Source organism: Penaeus vannamei, chromosome 9 (genome assembly GCF_042767895.1).
Source record: "Penaeus vannamei isolate JL-2024 chromosome 9, ASM4276789v1, whole genome shotgun sequence".
NCBI lineage: Eukaryota > Metazoa > Arthropoda > Malacostraca > Decapoda > Penaeidae > Penaeus > Penaeus vannamei.
Genome location: NC_091557.1, coordinates 36,043,547 through 36,056,046, shown reverse-complemented (window position 1 = coordinate 36,056,046; position 12,500 = coordinate 36,043,547). Strand labels below are relative to the sequence as shown.

General features: G+C 50.6%; 1 protein-coding gene across 2 annotated transcripts in view; it reads right to left on the bottom strand.

Annotated features, from left to right (window-relative positions):
- Nrg (Neuroglian) overlaps positions 1–12,500 on the bottom strand; it is a 129,443-nt gene that overhangs the window by 60,548 nt on the left and 56,395 nt on the right. For both annotated transcript variants that reach the window (XM_070125671.1, XM_070125672.1), the window contains one exon: positions 2,778–2,835. The gene's annotated coding sequence lies outside the window, so the exon portion shown is untranslated. The remainder of the gene's footprint in view (positions 1–2,777; positions 2,836–12,500) is intronic.

The window sequence follows — 12,500 nt, the reverse complement described above, 5'->3', positions numbered from 1 at the left end:
AAAATTCTTCCTAAAACTCAGAAGACCTGGAAATGTTGCAAGGCCACTCGCTGCCTTCAAAGCCAAGTGCACCGGAGGAGAAACAACCACAAAACAAACCAACACACAAGCAAAGAACACTTCCTCGCAATAAAACAATCGCTACGGAAGTCAATGGAGCTGATAAAAACCTGTTTTGCACCCGCGCACAACCTCTGCCATTCAAAATAATAATAATAATAATAATAATAATAATAATAATAATTAATAAATAAATCAAATGAATATTTAAATTTATCCCCGTTTCACCTACTCGCTTTCATCAATTCAACCCGTAACGATACATCATCATACACGCTCCACCTATCTTTCTTATTGTTCGCCAATTTACTTTCGACCCAACTTTTTTATTTTCCTTTTTTTTTTTTTTACTCGCTCCCTTAAAAATAATCCTGTTCGCCCCCAGCCTTTTCTCCCTCCTCTAATCCCCCCTCCACCCCTCCACCGCCACCTTCACCCTCCCCCTCCCCCCCCCATCTCCCAAAGACCCTCGAAACCCTACCTCAACTTTTACACATTCAAGCACATGACCCTTTGGCCACTCCAAATTCACAGACACGGCGCGCATCCATTCCGGGATAGAGTGAAGCATCCGCGCGCATTATAACACAAACGCATGCACCGTCGTATCAGGGTGCTTGGGGATATGAGACTAAAGGGATGGAGGAGGGAGTAGGGAGAAGGCGAGGAAAAGGATGGGTGGACGGGGAGGGAGGAGGAGGAGGAGGAGGAGAGGAGGGAGACGAGGAGGAGGAGGAGAGGAGGGAGACGAGGAGGTGGAGGGGAGGGAAGACTGAGGAGGAGGGGTGGAGGGGAGGAGACAGAGGAGGAGGTGGAGGAGGGGAGGGAGACGGGGAGGTGGAGGGGTGGGAGACGAGGAGGTGGAGGAGGGGTAGGAGAAGAGAGATGGAAGGAAATGGAGGGAGGGAGAGGAAGGGAAGAAGTGGAGGAGGGGATAAGAGGTGAAGAGGTTGGAAAGAAGAAGAGAATGCTTGTGGTTTCGCTATGACCAGAACAAAAGTAGCTACACGAAATCCCAACACCTGTTTATTTTTTCCACACCTCTAGACGTCTAGAGTAACAAAATACCCGCCGGTTCCTAAAAAGGACTAGATCTTGCCTCTCCACCCAAACTCTCCCCCCCATCTCTCTCTCTCTCTCTCTCTCTCTCTCTCTCTCTCTCTCTCTCTCTCTCTCTCTCTCTCTCTCTCTCATCTCACTCTCTCACACACACACACAGAGTGAGAGTGAGAGAGAGAAGAGATAAAGAGAGAGAGAGGAGAGAGAGAGAGCCTGAAGAGAGAGAGAGAGAGAGAGAGAGAGAGAGAGAGAGAGAGAAAGCGAGAGAAAAGGTAATGCAAGCGAGATGGAAGGACACAAGAGCTCGCGAGGGGATGAGAGGGACGCACATGAGGGAAAGGAGGACGAGGAGGAGGAGGAAAATAGCCAAGGATGAGGATACCGACGACAAGGAGGGAGGAGGAGACCCGAGGAAACGCCCCCAGATGTCAAGCCGGTGCATCAGCCTGCTATCCACCCCAAAGCAACGCGATGACATCATAAGGGAGGGACTATGTGTTGCAGAGACGGTCGAGGGTTTCATTTACATGTTAACTGGACACTAGATTGGGTTGTGAACGCGGCTCGGCGAGAGAGGCGAGAGAGGCGGAGGAATGATCCGGTTTCAAGTCATTTAGGATATAAATTGCATACACTGCAACGGTGCAAACAGGGGGATCCAGCTACAACGAGAGGGACCGTTAAAAATGCAAAGGGATAAGAGTGCAGCCCGGGTAGATAACAGGGGCATGCTTGGGGTGGGTGGGTGCAGGTGGCGGGGAATTAGAGCAGATGAAATGAAAACGAATTTGTACGATTGAGTCAGGAAAAAAAGACTAAATCTTTCTCGTCTTCCCGAAACGATTCAAAAAGAGCAATCGGCCCGTTCTGCTTGGTGGCAAAGGCAGATAGGGCCGGCCGGGAGGAGTGCGCCGCCATGGGCAAGCCTCCCCCCTGCCATGAGGAGCGGCGGCCGGCAGGTAAGGTCAGAGGGGCAGCATCGCCAGGGGTTGGAAGGGCAGGGCAGAGCTGAGGCCGTGCTGAGCCAAGCAGGAAATTCCCGTAAGGTGACGTCAGGGGCGGTACCTGGGCCGTCATGGGGAGTTCTCCTGCCTGCAGTCTCACATGTATTGATCCTATTTTTGGCCGCCGACCAACCGAACTTACCTCGCGAAGTCGCCGTCATCTCGCACACGCACGCTACGCCGTCCAAACAGGAAAACAACACCATTCGCCGGTATCATTCGCGTACAGCGTGGACGATCGGACGAATGAACGAACACACACACACACACACACACACACCATGATAAATAAGGTATTCATGCACCGAAAATCTGTTCGATAATAATTCTAGTACCAGGGTCCTGCCATGACTATTTTTTTTCTCTCACTCACTCACTCACTAACACACACACACACACACACACACACTCTCTCTCTCTCTCTCTCTCTCTCTCTCTCTCTCTCTCTCTCTCTCTCTCTCTCTCTCTCTCTCTCTCTCTCTCTCTCTCTCTCTCTCTCTCTCTCTCTCTCTCTCTCTCTCTCTCACTCACTCACTCACTCACTCACTCACTCACTCACTCACTCACTCACTCACTCACTCACACACACACACACACACACACACACACACACACACACACACACACCATAAACTACATTCGCTTTGAACTGACCTGTCCCCTAGTGCCGGCCGGCGACGAATGCCCCGGAGCCCTGCTGTATCTCGGTTATCTGTGGACAAGGAAACACACGGTTAATGAGCCATAGTCGCTGGGGAGGGAAATTTTTCTATATTTGTTGAGCTAATGCAGTGAAGAAAAGGGAGAGAGGGAGAGGGAGAGAAAGAGAGAGAGCGAGAGAAAGAGAGAGCGAGAGAAAAAGAGAGAGCGAGAGAAAAAGAGAGAGCGAGAGAAAAAGAGAGAGCGAGAGAAAAAGAGAGAGAGAAAGAGAGAGAAAGAGAGAGAAAGAGGGAGAGAGAGAGAGGGAGACAGAGAGAGAGATAGAGAGAGAGGGAGAGAGGGAGAGAGAGAAAGAGAGAGAGAGAGAGAGAGAGAGAGAGAGAATGAGAGAGAGAGAGAGAATGAGAGAGAGAGTGAATGAGAGAGGAGAGAGAGAATGAGAGAGGAGAGAGAGAATGAGAGAGGAGAGAGAGAATGAGAGAGGAGAGAGAGAATGAGAGAGAGAGAGAAAGAGAATGAGAGAGAGAGAGAAAGAGAATGAGAGAGAGAGAGAGAGAGAGAGAGAGAGAGAGAGAGAGAGAGAGAGAGAGAGAGAGAGAGATGAAACTGGCAACAGCAGTAATGGTATTAATAACATCTGCAAACCCAGAAACATACAGCACCAACAGTGCAAATAGTAATAAACTAATGATTACGACAATACCGTATAGCGTAAAATTAAAAATGCAACAAATAAACAAAGAGCCCAAACAAATGCAAGGGGATTAAAATACAGGAATATGATACAGCGAAAAATGGATAAAAGCGAAGACAAAACAACTGAAAGATCGAGTAAGGAAAATGTAAATAAAAGAGGGAGGAAGACCAAGTAAACAGATAGGAAAAACATGGTAAAAAGAAAAGAAAGACAGAAGTATGGTAGAAAACGGGAGAGTGGGAGAAAGTCGCGGAAAAAAGAGGGGGCGAAGGAAACAAACAAGATAAAGAGATAAAAGGTAAAGGCAAAGAAAAAACGGAGGAGAGAGAGAGAGGGGGGACAAGTAAAAAGAGGGGGCTATGAGACAGTGAAGAAAGCATAGTAAAAAAGGAGACGGATAGGGTAACGAATGAGACAAGACAGCCGGATTTAAAAAAAAAAAGAAGAAACAAAGGAAAAAGAAAAAGAAAAAACGCCAAAAAGATAAAAGGGAAACAGCAAGAAGAAAGGTGAGAAAAAGATAAAATTGAATATATAACAGCAATGATCTGCCAAATAATACTCATTCAAAAGATGGAGATGGTGATAACATAAAAAATTATTATAATAACAATGACATCCATCCCATAAGAAGCAACACCAGGAAAAATAACGGAAATAACAACGATAAACACGCCCATGGCAGCAGCATCACAATCCCCCCAAAATGGTAATCACAGCAACAAGAAAGACAAGAGATAAAATCACCATCGCCATCACTGCAATCCCATCAAAACCACAACAGCATTAATCGGCAAACAAAATGAAGAATTTTAAATAGGAGAGCCACGATCAAAAAAAGCGAGCAGCAAAGCCTTTGTCTCGCAATAAAAGAAATAGAAAGAAAACGAGCACCCAAAAGTGGAAACAATGCAGCACATCCCAGGGGGGAGGGGGGAGGGGGAAAAGGGGGAGAGGGGGGAAGGGTGAGGGGTGAGGCAGGCGGGTCAGAGGATGATGAGGGGAAAGGGAGAACGGAAGAGAATTAAGAGAGAAAGAAAAGGAAATGATGCGGATGGCGTGGGAGGCAGAGAGAGAAGGGATGGGGGGCGAACTGGGAGAGGGGGGGTTGGAGAAAGGCGGAGAGGTGGGGGGAGGAGGGAGGGAGGCGGAGAAGGGGGTAGGAGAGAGGCGGAGAAGTGGGGGGAGGGAGGGAGGGAGGTGGAGAAGTTGGGGAGGAGGGAGGGAGGTGGAGAAGTTGGGGGAGGAGGGAGGGAGGTGGAGAAGGGGGGAGGAGGGAGGGAGGTGGAGAAGGGAGGGAGGGAGGGAGGGAAGTGGAGAAGGGGGAAGGAAGGAGGGGGGGGAGGGAGAGAGAGGGAGAGGGAGAGGGAGAGGGAGAACGAGGGAGGAGGGAGGGGAGGGAGAGAGAGGGAGAGGGAGAAAGAGAGAGAGAGAGAGAGAGAGAGAGAGAGAGAGAGAGAGAGAGAGAGAGAGAGAGAGAGAGAGAGGAAAGAGAGACGAGCCAGCGTTGCAAAGTGAACCGTGTACATCATTATCTCGCTTAATGATGTACAAGAGGGGAAAGAACGAGGGGAGAGAAAACGAGGAGCGTGATGAAGGAGAGATGGCCGGGAAAAGGGAATAGGTCTACCCTCCTACCCCTCCCCTCCCCCTTTCTCCCCTTCCCCCATCCTCCGCCCACGCCCACGCCCACCGCCCATCCCCCATACGCCGAAGCGATCCCACCAACGAGCGCTGACGAGGCTGGTGACGCTAACTACCCCGGTGCTTCATTAACCTTCCGCTACGGAAACCATCAACCCAGGCGGACGCACCAAGGGGTCATGACCTGCGCTCTTCATTTCTCACCTACGCTACGCTGAGCTGTCACTTCATGTTACCCGTGGGCGCAAACAGGAAGAATAGGCAGGAAAAGAATGGAAGAAGGGGAGAGAGAGAGGGGGGGGGGACGAGGGAAAGACAGGGGAAAGTGCGAGCGAGAGGGAAAGGGGAGGGAGGGAGAGAGGGAGGGAGGGAGGGAGGGGAGAGAGACAGAGAGAGAGAGAGAGAGGGAGAGAGAGAGAGGGGAGGGGGACAGAGAGAGAGAGAGAGAGAGGGAGGCGAGAAAGAGAGAGAGAGGGAGGAGAGAGAGAGAGAGAGAGAGAGAGAGAGAGAGAGAGAGTGTGTAATGTATGTAGTGGGAGGAAGGAGGCGTCCCACCCCCCACTATTATTACTTGTTGTTTGGTAGGTCGTGGCTGAGCGGTAAGGCAGTAGTAAGTAAGTACTGACGTACTCTGAAGATGTTGGTCTGAAGTTAAACTTGTCGCAGTTTTCTTGTCTTTATTCTGGGTAACTGGTACAGAGGGCAAGGCAGAGGCCCAGGGAAGGGCACGTCCTGCCGAGCCCGCGGGGGCGAGCGGTCTGCTGTAGATGGCACAGGAATTGCCATGAACGAAGTTCGTTTTGAGACAATATACAATGGAAAAACATGAAAGAATATGAAAGAACATGAATTCAGAAACATCGGTTCACACACGTGTTAGGTGTTTGTACAACTAAAAGCGTCGTGATAAGAAAGTATGTCCGTAGAATATTCGTGAACAATTGATAACTAGAGTAACTACAATGAAAATTATTACAAAAGTAGTGATATATACAATGCAATAACTGGGGAACATTATGAGCATACATAATACATGAGTTTGCAAGTAGTTATAAGGTAATCAGAAGCATTGTCAGTAAGGGTCGGAATTGCTTGTTCTGGTGGCAATTTGTCTCGGTCGTCTCGCGAGGGGCGCAGGACACGTTGGCGCCGGGGATAAACAGTAGAGTCCTATATACTGCGGGGCCTACAGCGAGGGTGATGGCGAGGTCGAGGTGAGAGGTCACTAAATCGCTCGGCCACTAGAAAAGAATCGTCCTCGATTCTTGAGTAGACGATGCAGGTAGATGACAGGTGACAGGTGACGGAGGTAACAGACACAGGGAGTCTCGATCGTGCAGTTGAGGAGGAACGGTCGTACAGGTATTTCTAAGGTCGGCGGCCTAGGGTGCTTGTTTGCACAGGTCACTGTTCGGGGTGCAGGTGGTCTTGACGTGAGCGGCAGTGATGATCAGTCACGGAGCTCGTCAATCGTTCCACACAGGATCACTGGAAGACACAGTTAACTTGTCAAGCGCCGTGTCAGTCGTAAATGACACGCACACCGGGTCTAGAAGATTCTGGGAGACCAGTAATCGTCGAAGAGTCGAAGGTTGAGCGGAGAATCTTGAGAGCGAGGTCTTGAGGATCACGTCGGCGAGAAGGATTCGTCATCTCGGGAGAGGAACAACATTGTGAAGACGTCACGAGGGTCGGCAAGCAAGGAGGGACAGTTCTTGCCAAGGTCACCAGCACGGCAGCGGGTGTGGTGAGTGAGCGTAGCGAGATGCACGAGGAACGTGGGCGGCGATCACCAGCGGACGGGTCGGGGCGGCGGACATGGCCGGAGTAGCAACGCGAGAACAGGAGAGCGTCGGCAGGTGATGCGGCGGTGAGGACGTTCGGCGGTAGTCACCAGCGGACAAGGCGGCGGACACGGCCGGAGTTGCAGCGATGTACAGTAGAGAACATGGGAGCGTCGGCAGGTGATACGGCGGCGAGGACGTCCGTGAGATGGGCTCGTTAACGGGCGAGCGAAACTTGTGCGTCAGGGCACGGCGGCGAGGGGACGACGTGGTGATCCGAGAGTCAAGGTCAGCAGTGGCGTTTCAGCACGGGCGTCTGGCTCTGGGGACAACAGACGGGAACAACAGTACCATGTCTTGGCGACAGAAGACATAATGCCATATCTCAGTATCTCAGGGAGTTACAATATCAACACGAACTCATAGTGATTAGGAAATAACTGGAAGCAACGTGTCAAGTATTGGGAACAGAGGGTGTTAATTGCAACATTTACCTGAGAGATAGGAGGCAGTAACAAACAAACGAGATTGTAGGACAAAATCTCGTGGAAATTGCGAGTTTATAGAGCCATGCAAGATAAAGGAATGATTCTCCGTGTCATAGTTTGTAGAATTCACGTGCAAGATCAGAGGGCAACAGATATACTTGTAAAAGTGAGGGTAGATAAATCATAGAACACATTTCTTCAGGGGAATGAGAGTAGTTGCGTGCAAAAATGCTGGATTAATCTTCGAAAATGAAGGGTAGTTGCATGCTAGGATACAGGAAGGATTTTCCTATTAAGAGAATTACTGAAGACATGCAAAAATGCAGGAAGAATTTCCTGGAAAAATAGCTCATTATGAATGAACTGGAACTTAGCATCGTGGAGATTCAGAAATCATCACGACTTAGAGTAGAGGAAAACGAACTAAGTACTCATAGGTAGACAGAACTACAGAGAAATTAGCGTAATCATGCTAACCACAGGGCATGAGTGAGGCGCGCTCGGAGTGAGGGGAGACATGCTAGTTAAGGGGAGACAGATGCCAGTGAGGGGAGATCTCGTTTTCTATGCGGGAGGAACACAGGTGTTCGCGAGAGCGAGAGGAAATCAGACTCCACTTCACAGGGGATTTCCTAAACAAATGAGAACAGCGAGGATAAAAGAAACTCACCTTGAGGTACTGGCAGGGCAGTGTAGATTGATGTTGCTGCATCAGGCGACTGCAGTAACTGTTGAGGACTGCGGCAGGTGCGCAGAGGGAGTAGTGACAGCAGGGAAGACTGGCTTCGCGCTTGGTGTCGGAAGTCTTGAAGTGACAGACTTCGATGAAGGCTTCGCTTGTAGGAGTCGATAAATTATCTTCATGGGGACTTGTAACTTCTTGTGAAGGTTATCTTCAGAGTTCTTGTACGATATCTTCGGAGGGCTTCGTGTAGTGCGTTAATCTTCGGAGGGGCGCGTGGTGCGGCAATCTTCGGAGGGCGCGTGGTGCGGTAATCTTCGGAGGGCGCGTGGTGCGGCAATCTTCGGAGGGGCGCGTGGTGCGGCAATCCCAGCGTGATGCCACCACTTGTAATGTGTGTGTAGTGGGAGGAAGGAGGCGTCCCACCCCCCACTATTATTACTTGTTGTTTGGTAGGTCGTGGCTGAGCGGTAAGGCAGTAGTAAGTAAGTACTGACGTACTCTGAAGATGTTGGTCTGAAGTTAAACTTGTCGCAGTTTTCTTGTCTTTATTCTGGGTAACTGGTACAGAGGGCAAGGCAGAGGCCCAGGGAAGGGCACGTCCTGCCGAGCCCGCGGGGGCGAGCGGTCTGCTGTAGATGGCACAGGAATTGCCATGAACGAAGTTCGTTTTGAGACAATATACAATGGAAAAACATGAAAGAATATGAAAGAACATGAATTCAGAAACATCGGTTCACACACGTGTTAGGTGTTTGTACAACTAAAAGCGTCGTGATAAGAAAGTATGTCCGTAGAATATTCGTGAACAATTGATAACTAGAGTAACTACAATGAAAATTATTACAAAAGTAGTGATATATACAATGCAATAACTGGGGAACATTATGAGCATACATAATACATGAGTTTGCAAGTAGTTATAAGGTAATCAGAAGCATTGTCAGTAAGGGTCGGAATTGCTTGTTCTGGTGGCAATTTGTCTCGGTCGTCTCGCGAGGGGCGCAGGACACGTTGGCGCCGGAGATAAACAGTAGAGTCCTATATACTGCGGGGCCTACAGCGAGGGTGATGGCGAGGTCGAGGTGAGAGGTCACTAAAGAGCGAACGAGCGAGCATGGCGAGTAAAGGTTGAAGAGGAGAAGAGGAACGAATCAGATAAAAACGTTCGATTAAGGTCACAAGGTTGTATACACAGACCGCGGAGTGAATACAACAACAGGCCGCCCCGCACCAGAGCGCTGACTCGAGCCGAATTCCCTCCGCCGAGGATCAGAGACGCGACACAAAAAGCACTCGCCCTCCGCTCGCATTTTATCGTCCGGCCAATTACCGTGACGACCCCGGCGAGAGCGGGAGGGCGCGGGGTGAGCGAGGTCAAGAAGGAGCTTGCGACAGCAGGAACAGCCGTCCTCGGGAGACACAACAGCAACCAGCTGGGCGGCTGTTCTTCATTTCTTCCATTACTTTCCGTACCCCCTTCCACTTGCACGCCCGTGGTTGGGAGAAAAACACAATAAGGCCAATAAATACAGCTCTTGGAGACTCCGGCTCGACACAAAAGCGCCGGGTAAAAGCCACGAATAACAATACATAAGTATAAAATGATCCTTTGCGGTATATAAAAAGGGTGGGACACAAAGGCGCCTAACACGCGGGACCGAGACCCTCGCACTTCCCAGGCCTAAGAACTGGGCTTTCCTCCGCCTCCACTCCCTTTTCTCCTCCCTTGCTCCCTCGTACCATCCCGCTTACTGCACCCTTACTACACCCTTCCCTCACTCTCACTCACTCTGTTGCCTCCATAGCATTCCAGTATGGGGGTTGAGGTTCATTTTCTTTAAATAATGCGATTCCGGTCTTATTCTCGTGAGATGATTCATTTTCGCGTTCATATTTTCTTGGAGTCCCGAGTGCGGACTAAGATTACCTCCCGCTGTAATAAATCTAAGCTACTGTAATCCGATGGCCGACGCCCGTACATTCGACCACTGAATAATCCCGCATTATTCGTGTCCTATGCCCCCATGGTAGCAGCGCCCACCCAGATTATCCTAAGCAGGGCAGCTGCTCCGGTCCCCTTCCACCCCGGGATGGGCAAAAGGAGCGCCGCGAGGAACAGACGCTCATAAAGGTGGACAACCTGGAGGGCGTCTTGTGGGGTAACAGAGGAGCGCAGTCTTAGGGCGGCGTGAAATGTAGATAGGGAAGTTCCTCCTCGCACTCGGAGGATCTCGCTCTTCCCACTCCGCAACTTCGCCCTTATCCCTTCCGCCCCATCCCGGAACACGAGTGGGGGCCGCCCCCTCGACCCAGTAGCGCCGCCGGGAGATAGTTGTAAATCACGTCCCACAATGAGGCCAATCAATTTATCCCTCGCGTTAATGGATCATAAAAACGAGCATGTGGCGGCGACGGCGGAGGGAGGGTGTCCGCCGCGCACTCACACATGTTGCGGCCGGTTTTATCACCGCGTCCCCCTTACGCACTCCGAACACTAATACGTGATTGTAAATGCTGAGCATCGGAGCGTGCATCTCACGCACGATCGCGCACACACGCACATCAGTCAGAGTTGCATATATAATCCAATCGTAGGCCTAAGGGATACAATTCCACATAACCGATAAAGTAGTTAAAAGCATTACGCAAGCAGATATTTCGAGCAAAATCGGGTGTTTATGACAGGGCATACTGGGAAGCAGCGGCGGAAACGGCCAGCCTCAGCCCCCGCCCCTGCTCTTCTGACCCTTCTCTCCCCACCCTCGACCCTCGTCGCCAAACCCTCAAATAACCACGCTTCCCCACCCCGCTCGTTTAATACGTGTACTTCCACTGATATCCTTTAAACGCACCCCAAATAACTGCGAAAAACTGCCAACATTTTATTTTTCTGGAGCTCTCGAGTAGAGCATCGAGCACACTCCCACTGGCGATAACAACTCTGACCCAGGGCGACACTCCGACGCGCCACGTGGCCAACCTCACGCTTCACGAGGGAAAGGATTGACGTACGAGTCAAGGGGTCAGTACAAGGCGTATCCTATTCCGCTGTTCGGCACACGTTTGCCACGGCTCACTGGCTGCACATGTCATTCTCGCTGAGACTGAACACGCCAGCCGAGGAAGACTGAGGATAAACTGTTATAGGGGACACCTAAGACGCGGCGACCCTTTTGAACGCTGAATGTGGCGTTCGCGGCGGAGTGCCACGCTTGTTACGCGAGGATAAAACGCTGTATCTGTTCCAACAACTGAGGCCGGTTCAACCACTAACCTGCAATCCCTAAATGAAAATACTAAATTATCAAATCACTCTCCCTAATTGAAATTCTTCCACGCCCCAGCCAATTCTGCCCTAAAAATGTTACCAATAAAATTGAAAATGTCAATTTAGATCCAGACCTTAAAAACTATCTGTACCATTTTTCCAATAATTTCTTTTTATACAAATTGAGTGGGATACGCCATAATTCAATGTTTCAATTAAACATAATTACTTGGTGGTGGCGGCCACTGGTTGAAGGACAAGGAAAAATCCACAAAAACTTATCCACATCCAACAACTAATCCGGAAAGAGGAGCGGGGAGACGTAGAGAGCACCGAAGGTATGTGACAGCGACAACTTTCACCTGAGCCCCACACATCACCGCCAGGTCTCACGGGTGTCTTGTTAGCCGGAATGACTAGGACTCCGTGCCCCGCGGCCATCTTGTCCCGTCCATCCGAACACGCCGAAGCGAACGGCTCATCCGCACCTTTACCTGCACCTCATTTACCGGCGGCGGCATTCACTGCGACGACGATTGGGAAGGAGCGGAGGTAGTGGAGTGATTGCTATCTCTGAGGCAACTGCTGTTCTTCGCCAGCGCAGAGAGGCGAACTGTACCTGTTGTTATCCAATATCGGAGTGCGATCCCATGGTACGCCTCTCTACCCCGGTAACTACACGCTATTCTTCACCTTCCAAGGCACAGACCTTACGCCAATCGGATGGCTGGCAGCGTTTGACTTGCGTTTACGCATCGTTTAACATTCCAGTTCATTCATACGGATATCCCTCAGCCGGCGTGACAGGTGACTTTCGCGCCCTAGAGATGCCATGTGTGGTGAAGGCATCCGTCAGAAATTGTCAGCGGTTGTCGGCTCGCATTACCGTCCTGGACTGCGGAGGACGGCACTGTTTCGGCGGCGGGATGCCTGCTGACAGCGCGATCAAGACGCTGCCTATTATCCTGCTCGATTACACGCGCGCCAACCGACAGGGGAACATACGCAGCCCTCATTCTACCTCATACTGCACTCGAGGGACCTTTAGATGCTGAAGAGGGGAGGGGACGGGAGGGGGAGGAGGGGAGGGAGCAGATGTTGTGGTGGAAGTGGAACAGGGGCAGAGGGGAAGCGGAAGGGAGAGGCAAAAT